Below are 16,394 nucleotides of genomic sequence, written 5' to 3'. Positions count from 1 at the left end.
GGTTCCTATAAGAAGAGAACCTATTGATAGTCTAATGATGGTTAATGAGAGAGTTGATAGTTTGTACTCTATTTCTAGAGAAAGAAACGAGCCCTGATGGCCAAAGATGGCTTGCCATAGGGAGAGACAAGAGTTTGGAGAGGAAGATTGTCGAAAGTCGAAAGGAAGTTTTGGTAAGTTGAATAGAAATTGGGTTTAGTTGTTGTAATAAGATGACACTTTAATTCCATTTCAGGGCTAGGGCATCAAGATAAAGAGATTTCAAGACAAAAGATTTAGGATGAAAGTGATCGATAAGGCTTGCCATGCTTGCTCGAGAAGAGAGCATCGCGAAAGCCTCTTCCTCCTCATTCTTCGTCTATAAAACTTCGCGGGAAGATAGATTGTTTAGATGAAAATGGAACTTCGAACCCTAGCATATAGCTTCAAACAACACAAAAAGATCGATAGTGCTTCAAAACCCTAGCGTGAGCTTCCAGCTGAGAGAGAGCCACCATTAGCATGTTGTTGGAGGGCATGATCAGCGTGTTGTTGGTGTCAAGAAGTCATCATCTATAAGATAAATTGGCGGTGAGGGCTGCTACGGTTTCTTCATACCCACATAATAGAGAAGCTAGTGATGTATGTATATCAAACTTTAACATGGACATTATGATTTTTTAGTATCTTTTGATGGGGTGTTTTAAAAGGCAAAGGCGTAAGGCAAGGCATTTTACCCTTGATGAAACGAGGCGTAAGCCTTTTGAGACATTGATTTTTTATTTAAACTGTAAATTTGGTTGTCTAAATTTTAATTTTAAAAAATAGTTTAGAAAAAAAAAAATCAAAACAAGCTATCGTTGTTGCCACATTATCTTCTACATGTTGCCCTCATTAACCAAGCTGGTCTTCGTTGCCACATGGTCCTTTACAGCCATGTGCCCTTCTTCAGGTTGCTTTCCCACCCAATAAAAATAAAAGGTTTGCCCCTCTCATAATTTACTCTCTAGTCAATTACCTCCATCAAAACTAAGCTGAGAAAGAGAGAAACTCAAGACAAGAGTGAGGAAGACTCAAAGGCAACCCAATTGTCCTGCCAGAGAGAAGGCGAGTGAGAGGGGGAAAGAGACAAACAGTTAGAGAGAGATGGCAGTGCAGTCGTCTCGCTGGAGGAGCTCGCCAAAGAAGAATGATGGTGGCTCTTTGTTGAAGTGATGGAGTAGTTGTTGAAGATGGCGCTTCGTTGACAGAAGCTCAGACAAAGGGCATTCTGCCCTATTTTGCAGTTTCTTTAATTTTTTATATTATTAAAACAATTTAATCATTTATCACAAAATGCATACGCCTTCCTCTTAGAGGCATAAAAAGCGCATTTTTTCAATTGAGGCATACGACCCAGCCTAGAAAGTGTACACATTACGGGACTTTCGCCCTTCAAACTATGCCTCAGTGCATTTTAGCGCCAAAACGCTACAAGACATGCCTCAACGCAGGCCTCCAAAATACCTTTAAAAACACTCTTTGATGGTACATCCACAAAACAAACCTAAATTAGCCAAACTTCCAAATAAATCGAAAAAAATATGCCAACCTAAAATAAAAATCCTAAACCAATAAACATCTAAAGTTCTCCATTTGTGGTTCACCATCAAGTGGTAATCAAACAAGCTACATTGAAGTGAATGGCATGGTCCATACATTTTTTAATGGGTGTTAGAGCCACCCCAGCTGGAAGAATATTCATGGGAAGCTGGATGAGATTAAGCTCAGAATAAAGGAGTAAAGAATATGTGGCTGAGACTAGTTTTGTGTTACAAGATATTGGGGAGGAGGAGAAGGAGAAAGCATAGGTTTACACAGTGAGAAGTTGGCTGTTGCCTTTGCACTAGTGAATGCAAGGGATAGGCAGGTGATTAAGAACCTAAGGATATGTGGGGATCATGGTTTTAAATCGCGGTAGTGGGTAGCGTAACGTAACGGTAATGGGTGTAACAAGAAGCGAGAATAGTGGATGTTACATAACGGGAAGCAAGTGTAACGGCTGTGAATTTTTTTGAAGCACGCACGACCTTGTGCATATTAGCGTATTTGCATGTTTTAAGCTTTTAGTCATTCTTAAAAAGAGTTTTAGTGTATTTTGGACCCTTTAGTTCGAGTAACTAAGTTATTTGGTAAGGGCAACAAGTTTACATTTGTTTTAAACCACCATTGATAGAAAATTACGTGTGTGCACGTATTTATACTTCTCATTGTTCTTATCTGTGATAAATTCTTATGTGTGCTAAATGAATTAATAAAACAAAATACATTATACACTCCATTAATTTATTAGACACATAAGACATACGAATAATATAAATATAAAATAGCTAGAAAAGAAAGAAGGTTGAAGTTAAAAAATAAAGAACATAAATATCACATTACAAATATTATAAAAAAAAAAATTCCTAACAAGTTAATATTTTGAAATTGTTAATTAATGCATCTATTGTGAGTGTTTAAAGAAATAGTAAATTTTGTATCATTGTCATCCTCATTATAATCTTTTTCCCCTCTTGCCACTTGGTATATTGAGAATGCTATATGAAAGAGAGAAAAAGTGAGAAGAAAATGTAAAAAATAAAATATTATTTTGGTGTAACAGTCTTGTAGCAGTTACGTAACGGCCGTAGCAGCCTTTACGTAATAGTCGCGGTCCATAACGGCCGCTACGGCCGTGATTTTTCTTCCCACCGATTTCGCAGTGTGTAACGGTATCAGTAACCCAAAAAACCTTTACGTAATGGTGTTATGTAACGGTCGCAGCCTTTATTTAAAACCATGGTGGGGATAGTCATGTTGAAATTAAGTTTATTGCAGCGATTTTTTTTTTTTTTAATAAACTTCATTGCAGAGATTTATGATCAGGAAATTGTTGCGAGGAGTCAAGTTCCATATCACAAGTTCAAAGATGAATCTTGTTGCAGGATGGTGACACCAGTTTGTAGAAATGAATACTGTGAAACTCGAAATGGAAGTTAGCAATTCAGTTCCCCCTTAATAGTACAGGAACTTGGAACTAAAAAAAAAAACAGAAATAAAAGAACTGGTTTTGGTTTTCCACCACTGGCACCTGGAGTCCCTGGTGGGAAGAGATTTTGAGAATTATCTGTCAGGGTCCCAAGAAGTGTTTGACTATACTGTTGATTCAAGAAGAGGAAACAAGGTGATTAGGATTTGACTGAGCCAACTTTTTCTTTTTCATTTTGATTTTGATTGTTTTGTCTTCATTCTAAAGGACGATGCTTCTTATTTAGAATTTCAGCTCAACCAACCAAAACATAGTAGCAAATCTTTAAAATTACAGAAAAATGATTTTTAAAAAATTATTATCACTATTAAGAAACATACAAATCCAATTCTATTTGCTGTACCCTCAACAGCATGGCAAATCTAGATGTTGTGAGGAGTTGCCTTGCCTTTAACATAAGATCTTTGCAACCACAAAACACGTATGCTACAAAATAATAGTACAAAGAAAATTATAGCAAGTCTTAATTTCTTATTCAGATGATGAAAAATTATAGCAAATGATGTCTAGCAGGCTATGTCTATCCATGCAAATTGGAACTTCAATTAGAATTCAAATTCTTTAGAAGTGAAAAGCCCAGCCTGTGCTCTGGAGGTATTTGTGTACACTCTGGCACTATAGCATGCTGGGAAAAATGAACATAACGATCTTAATATGCATGTCAATGCATCACTTATGAAAAAATCTTGTGATAAATTTCTTATAATGAATAGCAAGACTCCTACAGCAAACAGCCTAGCCAAACTAGGAAGACTAAAATGCCTGGCTACATTATGGGATGTACCACCTAGAGCTTCTGCCCTTATATTTATATAAAGGAATTCATGCTTTTGCACTTTACTTTTACTGCAATTAACAACTAGTAATTAGGCTTCCTCTTTATCCCCAAAAGAATACCAGTGCATTTCATTACCCGGCATTTGAGTGAAGGAATCTTTAGGTGCAAAGAAACCTTACTAAACTCACCGTAAGAAATACATGATTACGTGAATATTACACTGGTGTTGGAATTCACACAGAATATTATCTTATAGGTTTTATTTCAAACATTGATTACATAGATATATAAACCAAAAGAGATTGATCTCCCACGTTCTGCAAAAAAATATAATTTTTTAATAGGAACCAATGGCTAGCAACGTAAGAGTACTTGGATTTATATATGCTGGAAAAATAAGAATCTTTGTTTTTCGTTGCTGTGCTAAGGCGGCAGAACCGCATTCTAGGCAAAATGCAGTCAAATTTGCATGACTTTTACAATCTAATCTGTCAATGCTAATAATAAAAATAACTAGAAAGGTTATTTTTCTTGGCAAGGTTTTTTTTCCATTTTTCTTTTTCAATATTGCTCTTAGCGTTTGTTCTTCATATATGTTGACCATCCTCAATTTCTTCTATCAGCTTCCATGAAGTTCTTAATAACATAGAACTTTTCATGACACAAAATTCAATTAAGAGGATATTAAAACTTTTCATGTTCTAATTCAAGTATTTTTATGTTCTAACTTATATCATTGAGTGCTCCATGAACATTGTGATCAATTTGTTGTTATTTCACTAGGGGCGAATGAGGAAGAAGGATGCAGTGAGGAAGACGGACACGGTGAAGAAGAAGCAGATCAGGGAACTGAGAGCAATGGAACTGATGATAATGGTACAAGCGGCAGCAACAGTGATGATGATAATGCTTATATCACTGTGATGCATAGAATGGCAAATGGAAATGATGAAGGTATAGACCGTATTGTCAAAGAAGAGGTCAGAAACTATGAGGATCTCCTGGAAAAACTAGAATATATTGTTGGAAGTTATCATGGAGCAGAAAGAGCAATTTTAATCGAGTATGAGTTCCAAAGAAGATGTACATTGATGGGGACCCTGATCTTTCTAAACCCTGAAGATGAATGGCCTCACTTCCTCGATCGATGCTGCAATGTTTTGATTTTAAGTTCAGCCCCAAGGCCCCCAACCGAAGGTCATGGCAGCAATTCCCCTTCAGATGACAGTGCCTAAGATGGATTTCTGGCCTGCAGACACCCCATTTTGTCCAGGCATCATATAGCAAAATCAAGTATTTTCATGACTTGTTTTGATTCTCAAGCTGTCAAAAAAAACTTCAAAAGGTCTTAGTCTGTTGATGGTTATCTTAGTCATTTAGCATTTTTAGCGTGTGAGTGTCATGTTAACAAGTGAGAGTTAGTAAGGGCATTATGGTCAATGGCATGTACTTTGACATATATTATAAATAGAGGGAAAGACCTATCATTGTGATAAGGTCTTCCATTATACCCAATTATTCAACATAGTATCAAAGCAAGATCCGATTTAAACCCTAATTGCATGACCACTGCTACATCAAATCCTAAACACCACAATACCAAGCAACCTGCTGCTGTAGAAGGGTCACCAGCATCGCCATAGTCTAGGAGCAGGTTCAGCAGCTGCCGGAAAAAGCTCCAGTCACCAGAAAAATCCTGGACACTGACACTCTTCAACACCTCAAGAACCTCACAGTTTGCAATAACCACATAGCAAGCCACAGAACCTGCTGATCTGCCAGCCCTCAAAATTTCACAGCCAGAGGAGCCTCCAAACGCCACCGCATGCCAGTTGAAATCCAGTAGTGCCAACCCCCATGCCGGTGCATTAGACACTTTTGAGCAGCCATTTTGCCCTTGTTTCCTCCTTGACGTATTGAATCCTTCCTCACACCATAATACCAAGTTGTTAGTTATCTTTTTGGTCCAAAGATATCACCTTTTTTAGTTGCTCATGTGTGGCATTCTGGGAATGATTGCTTGTTAATGCCTGAATCTGTTGTTCAATGTTTATAGAGTTCACTAAGGCCTGAGATAGTGGTATTGCTGTATTCTTGATTCATTTTTATCTTTCTTGTTCATTGTGTGCTTGAGGTTTGCTCCGGTAGTCAAACATTGTGTGTTGGGATGGTGTCCATGAATTCCAGGAGGATGTTGTTTGCTGTGTACTTCTGATTTTCTACTGTATAGAGGTTGTTTGGTACTGTAGAGCTGTGTGTTGGTTTCTTGAGGCTGTGTCCAAGTCTCTTGGAGCAGTGGCAGCATTCATACATTGATTTTGTAGGTTGTGGCACTGCTATGTCCAATTGTTGGTAACTCGTTCGTCGTTGAATCAGCAGTTGACTCGTTTGTGTTTGGTTTGGTTGGTCTAGAAGTTCACTTGTGGTTGTTTCAGTTGGTCTAGAAGTCACTTTTGGAATCCCAAGAGCCTTTCGTTCGCTGTGTATTTCTGATTTGCTGTTGTATCGAGGTTGTGTGTGTGTTGGTTCGGGGGGGGGGGGGGGGGATGGTGTCCTCAAATCCCAAAACTGTGTTTCCATCATCAGGCATTTGTTAAGTTGAACAACGTACCATAACTATCTCGAAGGAATAGTATTCAAGGTTCCTACAGTATCAAACATCCCAACAAGCATCTCATCACATTGCATCTTTCGCTCATAGAAGTAATAGTACAATTTGTATCTCTTCCGGTATCTCTCCCACTAGTCCTAGGATTATTGACTTTACTGCTACTAACCATATGACAGATGTAACCAACTTATTTTCTATCCTCCAATATCCTAAAAATCTACCTCAAGTTACTGTTACTAATGGGTCTACAAATACAGTTAAGGGGCTAGGAACAGTAAATCCTACTCCCTTCATCCCTCTTTCTTCTGTTTTTTACATTCCTAAGTTCCCTTTCAATCTCATATCAGTTAGTAAGCTTACGAAGGAACTAAATTGTTTTGTAATCTTCTTTGCTGATTTTGTGATTATTCAATATCTGAAAACGACGAAGACAATTGGCACAGGACGTGACACTCACCTACACAGCAACTGCTACACCTCTTTAAATCCATTGTCACCTTGGTCATCCATCCTCAGACAAATTAAAACAGCTAGTTCCTACCTTCTGTTTTATGTCTAATCTTGAGTGTGAGTCTTGTCAGTTGGCAAAACATCATCCAGTTCCCTTTGCTTCCCGAATCAACAACAGGCAGATAGTCCTTTCCTCCTCATACATTTTGATGTTTGGGATTCTAGTCGTTTCATGTCGAACTAGAAACTTGGTAATGTCAATGCCCATTTTGACCCAGAGGTTTCTTACTTTGGGTCAGTGGGCTTAGGAGAGATCTAAGCCCCTCTAGAGGCCTTATTTGCAGCTTAGGGACCTCTCAAAGATCTCCCACATAATTATTAGTGTTTTGAGGATCTTAAAAGACCCCCCTTAGGGTTTTAGGGAGCCTCTCAGGGTCCCTCTAAGTATTTTGTAAGGTCCTTTGCAGCTTTATTAGGCCTAGTTGGTTCACAGGGCCTCTATAGGCTTCTTTGAGCCTCTCTAGGCCCCTCTGAGGCTTCAAAGGGACTCCTTGCAGCCTTACGAAGCTCAATTAAGCCCCCAAGGGCCCAAGAACATGCTTATTAAGCCCTAGGGGCAATGATGTAATTAACCTTGCCCCTAGGGACACTCTTGTCCTTCTATTTTTAAGAGAAACCCTAGCCTCGCCTTTTTGCTTATAAATAGGAGGAGGAGAGAGTTTGGAGGGGAGAAGAGAGTGAGCTAAACAGAGAGGAATAAACCCTAAAAAGAAAGAAGAGTGAAAAGGAAAAAGAAAGAGAGAAGGAAAGAAAGACGTGTGAAAAGAGAAAAGAAAGAGAGAATGAAAAGAAAAAAAACGTAAAAAAATGAAAGGAAAGAAAAAAGGAAAATGAAGAAGGGAGACGGGGAAACCCTTTGCTGCATCATGATGGATTGACTATTAACTCAATTTCACAAGATGTAAAAAATTCTTAGTGGAACAGATCAAGAACCCACTTAGTTGGGCACTTGGGCTCATTCAAAATTATGCTCTAGAGGAATGGTTTCACATAAAATGCTATGTCCTCGAGGATCACCATGGCGTTTTCTGAACCAAGGACTAGAGTTTTCAATGGAGTATTGTACTACTTTTAAAAGATTTCGCAAGGGTTGTTGGATTTTGGTATAGTTAAGATATGTTTGAAGCCAACTCAAGGAGAAATGCTTAGTCCAACCAAGGGCATAGATGAGTTCATAAGGAGCCCTCCCCCAAATTATTTCAAATCAAGTTATGATCAATACAAAAGGTTTTGTTGAAACGACTTGCATAATAGGTTTTGAAGGGTGAATTTTGTTGGATGATCACACAAGTGAAGGTTTTGTCCTACCAAACTCAGACAGAGATATCCTAGGCAAATAGTAGTTGGCTTGCAGAATGACTTGATCTTGTGATGTCGTGGAGGCAAAGACAAGAATTTGGATACACTACACTAATACAAATTCTCTAACTAAAGGTCAGTTGATTGTGTTGTTAGGGACCAGAGGGGGCAAATGTGATGTTGATTTATTTTAGATGAATTCATGATTTAGTAATTGTTTTCTTCCTTTTAAAAAACATGTGAAACAGAAAAGGGTGGGGGGGCATCGCCTAGGTTAAAAGTTAAGTTTTTATTATTAATAATAAGCTTTTCATAAAAATTCTCAATGCACAATGCATCATTTCATCCCATGTTGCATCAATAAGTATTATCCTACTTATATTGTAACGACCCGGCCCTTTACACGGACTCAGGTGTCACTCACATACATCAAATACCTATACCTGTTCAAGATATGGAAACAACCCGCCCTAAACAGGGACATACGGGTGTAAATAATACATAATCATGATGTAAATGTCGCGGAAAAACATAAACATCCATTGGGATTACTACTAGCCTTATACCAGAGTTCACTAATACGTCCATAATTTACATACATTTGGACTTAGAGTAATCGTCATATTACAACCCTCCAAAAAGGACTTTCATCAAGTTTAATACAAAATTTAGATGCTTACGTAAGCTAACCAAAATAACCACCCTAGTCCCTTTATCTACAGGGACCGACGCACGGACGGACCTGAAAACAAAGGTTGTAAGATAGGGTGAGACACCTCTCAGTAAGGAAGAAGGAGTTACAACAGTGTGTGACTGCATACATGCATATTTTCATTCAACATCTGGAATATAAATCAAATATTTTCAATACAGTAATGCATCAGGTATATCATCATTCATATTACAAAATTCCCACATTTGTCTTTCGACCATTTAATGATTTATCAGATGACCAACAGCAAAATATCCCTATAACCAGTTTTACCCGTGGCTCGGGTTGTGCACTAGTACTCGTCCAATGCCCTGTTCGTGCAGACACTGCCGAGTACCTACATACGATCGACTGCCCCCATTGGCCCAATATCAGCCAATGGTTTCACCCTACTAGCCGACCATCTTGGTACCCACATCGTTTAGTACGTGTGGTTGCACGTGTACATCTAGCTACGATATCGTGCCGTATCATATAACAGTAGTTTATTTCAACTCTGCAAAGAAAGTATTTTTCAACCCTTCCGGGACTCTCAAGCTATGGTTCCGTGTATCATAAATTCAATTTATACAAATATGATAAGATTTTATTTCCCATAATCTATATCAATAGTATAGAAATAACTCCAGCAGGTTCAAACCGGCGTCTTTCCACCTGGTTTACCCCTCTTTGTTTACTGATGCGGCTCGGTGTATCACCAGCCTCTGTTTATCACATTGTCAGTATAACAAATTGGAATTTCATTCCCATATTCTATATCAGTAGTATAGAAAATACATTCATTTCTATTTCAACATATATCACACAAGTTTAATACAAAAACCCGCTAAATGATAGAAATTCATTATACATAGTTTAACTAAATAAATAAAGGATTCGAGCCTCTCCTACTATAGTATAAACAAAAATAAACAATATTTGTAAAATTTGGAGATCACACGTCGAAATCCTCGTTTTTACCAAAAACCGTAAAATCGTCAAACCAACATTTCTACTTGGTAGAATTTCACAAATAAGCAGTTAAATCATACATAATAACATAAACTAGCTTTTTAGCGGTTTAGTTTTCCAAAATAACTGTTGTAATCAAATTCCCTTTACCTTATATTCGAAATGAAACTTCGTACGAAAACGGTCCAAAACGACAACCCGAGATCCCGAAAACCTAAAACCACAGAACATAACCTTACTATGTTTTCTACTGCAATCCAAATATCCAATCAAAATTAGAATCAGATTCCTACCTCGATTCTTGGGAAAACCCGAAACTCTCCGAAATGACGATCCGATCCACTAAAAGTGTAGAGTTTTCTCTTCTGATCCACGCAGTACCCTCCGTTTTTTGGAAACGGATGACGAACGGCGAAGGATCTTAGAGAGAGAGAGAGAGAAAATGAGAGAGAGAGAAAATGAGAGAGAGAGAAAGAGAGAGAATGAGAGAATGAAAGAGAATAAGAGAATTTATAGAATAAATCCTAACTTAACCCTTAAGTAATCTAAATAAATATCTCCTCCAAGATATTTATATATAAATATCTCAAAATATCTCTTTTCAAAATATCTTCTAAAAAAATTTATTTATTTATTTTTTTTTTTGGGGTCGGGTTACTACATATATTGTGTTTAGTTTCTTCTGTAAGTTTGAGTAGGGGTGAGCATTCAGTTACTACGGTTAATTTTGTTAATTAACTGGATTAATCGAAAAAAAATTTATTAAAGAATCCTGTTAGCTGAACCAGACCGAAATTTCATATTAACCAAACCCAAAACCAACTGAATTGAGTTTTGGTTAAATCGATTAACCTATTTAATATTTTAATATATAAAATATACATAATATATAATTTGTTTTATTAGTAAAGGAAACTATATTGAAGAGGCATCAAAGGAATGCCATCATAGAATCAAGCACCCTAAAGGGTGTCGCACAAATCAAAGATTACATCAAAATCATAAATAATAGTCCTACCATGCCTGTTATTGACCACAGTAAACCAGTGTATTCTGCTGATTTGGATTGTTGAGGATGAATTTTTGAACACTCGCCTATTCCTATCTTTCCAAAGACACTAGAAAATTGCAAGGGAATGAGGGCAAAGCCATTCTCTTCGCCTTTGTCGCTCGAATCCCTTTCTAGGCCCAAAGTTCCCTTCCCATAGAATTAGAGATAACCCACACTTTATCCGATCAGAGTCGACACCTTATTCTAGAGATTCCTTGCCCAAGCATAGTGAAGGAGGATGTGCTCAATTGATTCTAGGTCAATCATGTAAATAGGACATCTATTGACAACTAACAGACCCCTCTCTACAAGTTATCCATGGTCAAAATCTTACCATGGGTTGCCTCCCAAGCAAACAAGGCAACTTTTGTGGTGGATGAAGTCTTCCAAATTTGAGTGCAAGGGAAAATAAAGTCGTTTGACACCAAATGGAAAAGCTTCCTGTAGAAGGATCTAATAGTGAAGGGCCCCTTCACATCTAAGGTCCAAATAAGGATATCGATGCTATTATGGGGTTGATAGCTATAGAAAAATCAAAAAGCTATAGAAATCCATGAGCTGGTTGAGTTCCCAATCATCCACATTTCAAAAGAGCCCCTGATATAAGGTTAAAAGGTGTTGACTGACCCATGCATCTTTATCACATGCCAAGTTAAAGATGGCTTGAAATAGGACACTAAGAGCTTTATGATGGCACCACAAGTCATGCCAAAAATAAATGTTGTCCCCCCTCTCCAATGTCCCCACCTTAAACTTGATACAAGAAGCGAAATCGTTCCAGCATTTCCTAATGAAATTCTACACCCCTACACCATATGGTCCTTTATAAGACTGAGAGATCTAGCAGTTATAATCAAGCCCATATTTCACAGCAATGATTCCCCCCCAAAGGTGATCTTACCCAACCATGAATCTCCATAACCATTTCCTTAATAGCGCTTTATTGAAAGTGTGGAGGGGCTTCAAACCCAAGCCTCCTAAATGCAAGGGTTGTTTCACCATGCCCTATTTGACAAGGTGAAATTGGAATTCTCCCCCGAAGCTTCCCCAAAGAAACCTACATTGAATTCCTTCAAGTCTCTTGGCAACTAAAGTTGGAAGGGGAAGGAGAGAGATGAAGTAAACAGGGAGATTTTTCAAGGTGCTTTTGATAAGAGCAAGGCTGCCACCTTTTGATAAGAAATTCCTCTTCCATCTAGCCAACCTTTTTTTGAATTTCTCAATGATGGGATCCCACACTTCTTTGTCTTTGAATTTGGTGCCAAGAGGTAGCCCAAGGCAGTTAATAGGGAAAGCACCCATTTTGCAGCACTAAAGACCAGCAAGGAGAGGCCAATCTACAGTTTCTCCCATCGGGATGATTTCACTTTTTCTCAAAACCACCTCAAACCTTGCCAAGATACATCTCAAATTTAGAATGTGGAGAGGGTCATCCTCACAAAAAAGGATAGTGTCATTAGTGAACAAGAAATGCGTGACCTTCATAAACCTATAATGTCTGCCAACTCTATAGCCTTGGAGTAGCCCTTCTGCTGTAGCTTTAATCAAAATGAGGCTCAATACCTCCATCACCACAATGAACAAAAAAGGGGATAGAGGGTCACCTTGTCTTAGATCTCTAGAGAAGCAGAAGAAACCAAGGGGTTTCCTGTTGAATAACACATAGAAATTTGGTGTGTTGATGCAATAAGCGATCCAGTAATACCAATGCTCCCGAAAACCCATTTTCTTGAGAGTAATGATAAGGAAGTTCTAGTTGACATGATCAAAAGCTTTCTCCATATCGAGTTTGCACACCACTCCATTTTTCTTTTCCCTTCAACAAGTATCCACTACCTCGTTTGCTACGAGGGTTGTATCCATTATTTGTCTTCACACCACAAAGGCGTGCAGATATTTCCTGATGACTTCCAAAATAGCTTTTTTAAGCCTCATAGAAAGGACTTTAGCAAGAATTTTGTAGATACTTCCCACTAGACTAATTGAACAAAATCCCTTACTGTTGTTTCCCTTTAACTTGCAATGTGGACCAAGGTCTTAAATTTTGATTTCAACTCAAAATTTGAAGCTCTGAAAGTACAGAAATTTCAACGAAAATTTATTTTCGATTTCGATTTGAAATAATAACCGAAATTAGTAGTAAAGCATGGACTTCTTGGTGAAACTTTAGAAATGGTTACAAACATAATAATGCAAGTTTTAGGACTAATACATTACAAGTTAAATACATCTATGTTGTGTATAAGGTGGAAAAGTTACAATATTGTATGTGCATCAAAAGTATTTGTAAGATAATGTGCATTAAACAAATTTAGTTAATTCAAATGAAATTCATAAATCATTTAAGTATTATTTATTATACAAATAATGATAATTTAGACATAAATGGTTAAATGAAATGTTGTTGTAAGTTTATTTTTTGATATAATTTCAAAAGCACTTGTAATAATCTTTTGTTTTGATAAAAAATAAATAAAATAAGTTAAGAGAGAAATTTCACTTCACTTCTAAATCTCTCCTTTCAATTCGAGGAAATTTCATTGCAAAGTTAATATTTCAACAAGTTTCTCTGAGATTTCGATAAATTTTGAATCATTCGTTCAGATTTCGATGGAAATTATGCAAGATGGAAATTGACTACCATTTCGATTTCAAGGGTGATAGAAACTAAAAATTTTGACAATTTCGTGGAAATTTAACACCATGGTGTGGACCATTAGAGCTTAATGAGGTCCCCGACACCATTGTGCTTTAACCACAATTTTTCGAAGCAGAATGGGGGTGCTCCCCATTTGACTCCACCCATTTCAATGATGAGAGGGATGATCTAACATGGACCTAGTAAAAAGGGCTCCTGAGTGGTTTTGGGAAAGTGGGTATCCCAATGCACTGAGATAAGGAATCTGTCAATACTAGAGAAGGAAGGTGGGTCCCAAGAGTTGGACCAAATGAAAATACCACCAACAAGAGGGAGATCAATGAGGGCATCCAAACTAGTTAAGTCTAAGAACTCTCTCATACATTTGATTTCTGCTCCGCCCCCACTTCTTTCATGCGGGTAAAAAAACCATGTTGAAGTCTCCTCCAATAACCTAAGGTGCATCCCAATGGCCTTTAATCTCCAAGAGCTTAGTCCAAAACAAAACCGATCCAAACTCAAACATGCTAAACTCTTTAGACAAGAAAAATATCAAAAACAAAAATTCAATGAAAATGAAAAACAAACTGAACTAAATAAATTTTTAACAACTGAACCAAACAAACCAAATTTACTTGGCTAATTCAATTAATTCTGTTTTTGCCGAATTATGCTCACTCCTAGATTTGAGGGCAATGGCTTTACTTAGGTCAAGGAGGCCAATCTGAGTTTTGATTCTAAGAACTCTATTTGTTGGACAAAAGAAGAGTTCAATGGCAGAGAAATAGATCACCAAATGCAAAGATCATGGAAAGAAAGGATACATAGTCTATAGGAAGGATCCAATCGAACTTGTTGAAAAGGAAAAGTGTTTGAGATGGGGAACTATAATTCTGCCTCTTTAACAACATTACCAGAGGAATACCCAATATTGTAGAAGGCTTCACCCATTCAAACTATTGCTGGGAATTGATGAAGTTCCAAAGATGAAGAAATGCAGAAAGTCAAGAGGGAATTTTCTTGGGAGCACTGCCGCTCACAAGTATGGACAAGAATGATGTGTTTAATCATGTACGCTCAAGCTCTACAGAACTACATGTGAAATAAATAAAGCCTTGTTATATTTAATTTTTATGTGCGATAATTTGTCTTAGATAAATTGCTAATATTTGGACTAAAGATAAGGGATGATCGTTTGGCCAATCAGTGAATCCCTACAGAACCTTGTTGAATTATGCTTTTTCTTGTTAGTCCATTGAGCCTAAACAAGTAAACCAATTTCTTCCAAAGTTAGTTAACTAGAATAACCTTGGGTTTGGGGCCCCTAGTAAATGACAATTCAATTGACGCAATGGCAAATGGCAAGATTATGGCAGACCATCTCTCAACTATTTTGTCGAATATGAATATAATCCTTTGTTGAACCCAACTGAATCTTGCACTTATTTCTTCATGACTTGTCACAAGATCCCCCCCCCCCCCCCCAAAAAAAACACACACACACACAATAGGGTACTTTTGAGGGTATTGATGAGAAAAGGAGCAAAATGAAAAAGTCAAAGGAAGAATGAAAAGTTAAAAGCACAATGAAATGAGCAAACAAAAGAAAAGAAAAGTTGAGTTCAAAACCCGAAAGGGCGGCTTAGCAACTTTATGAATCTCATCAGAAGAAATCATTACTTTGAACAGGATAGGGGAAAAGTGTTCGATGGACTAAGTTTTAGAATCAAAACATTGGTAATGCTACTCAACCTTGGGTAAAGCCATTGTCCAATAGACCAACTATTATGCTAACATAGCTAAGTGCAAGTCTGATAATACAAAATCATTGGGACACTTCATCATATTATTCATGTTCTACTTTCTTGTGATTCTAAAATTTGGGTAAGAAAATAAAAAATTATATATATATATATATATATATTTTTTCCTTAGAAAATCATGAATTCATTTGAAAGATTGAAGGCAATCATGAGCATTTTAGGCTGGCTCCTTAAGCTCCTCCAAGACACAAGAAGATGTCCAACTGCACGAGGACACAAGTCTTGCCAAGATAGGGAAAGTTTTGATTTAGGAATCTAGTTGCATAGACCCTTTTGTCATAATGATGCAAGAAGATATACATTAGGGCAGAATGAGTTTGAATTTCGAGCATCAAGCCATTCTGAGATGGCATATTTAAAGCATTGTGGCTCAACCCTCACACTAGGGCAGAAGAGATCCAAGCAATCTCTTTGGAAATATGCGACTTAAACACGATGAGCATAACCATGTATACTAGGGCAAACTAGACTAGGATGTTCATCAATGGATCCAGTAGAGTCAAGATTTCAAAGGCCAAGTCAAGTGCATCAAAGTCAAGGTTTAGCACGTTGCTTATTTCAACTTCTTTGGAAGTCCATGATGCTCACAAATTCATAAAAGGAAGCTAAGAAAAAAGCGGAATGAAATTGCTTGATGATCAATCACACCATTGCCTTCTTCATGAAAAGAGACTCATAGGAAAAGCACCTCAGATTCAGTTTGTGCTACTAGGTCACCTCCTATGTCTTGAGCCAGGAAACTCAAACTTATGGGAATTTTCATTCAATCCTCAAAGGTCAACATAGAGGTCGTGCCTTGGTGCGATGGCAAGTGCCTCCGCCTCAGTACGGGTGGTCTCGGGTTCAAGACTTGAGAGCAGCCTCTCCAAAAATGGGGGTAAGGCTTGCCGACATCCACCTCACCCAGACCCCACTCAAAGTGGTAGCCTTGTGCACTGGGTACGGCCTCAAAGGTCAACATACGTGCATTGT

At 37.6% G+C, this 16,394-nt stretch overlaps 2 long non-coding RNA genes across 2 annotated transcripts in view; both read right to left on the bottom strand.

Annotated features, from left to right (window-relative positions):
- The window catches only part of LOC131164649 (uncharacterized), a 42,589-nt gene that overhangs the window by 14,557 nt on the left and 11,638 nt on the right, over nucleotides 1–16,394 (bottom strand). The gene's annotated exons all lie outside the window — the stretch shown is intronic.
- Nucleotides 8,703–10,330, bottom strand: LOC131164650 (uncharacterized). The gene is made up of 3 exons (XR_009139309.1): nucleotides 10,204–10,330; nucleotides 10,061–10,124; nucleotides 8,703–8,989 (listed from the first exon to the last, which is right to left on the bottom strand). It is a non-coding gene; the product is annotated as an uncharacterized LOC131164650 (long non-coding RNA).

This window comes from Malania oleifera, chromosome 9, assembly GCF_029873635.1.
Source record: "Malania oleifera isolate guangnan ecotype guangnan chromosome 9, ASM2987363v1, whole genome shotgun sequence".
NCBI lineage: Eukaryota > Viridiplantae > Streptophyta > Magnoliopsida > Santalales > Ximeniaceae > Malania > Malania oleifera.
The sequence above is the reverse complement of the archived record's forward strand: the minus strand, read 5'-3'. Positions and strand labels throughout refer to the sequence as shown.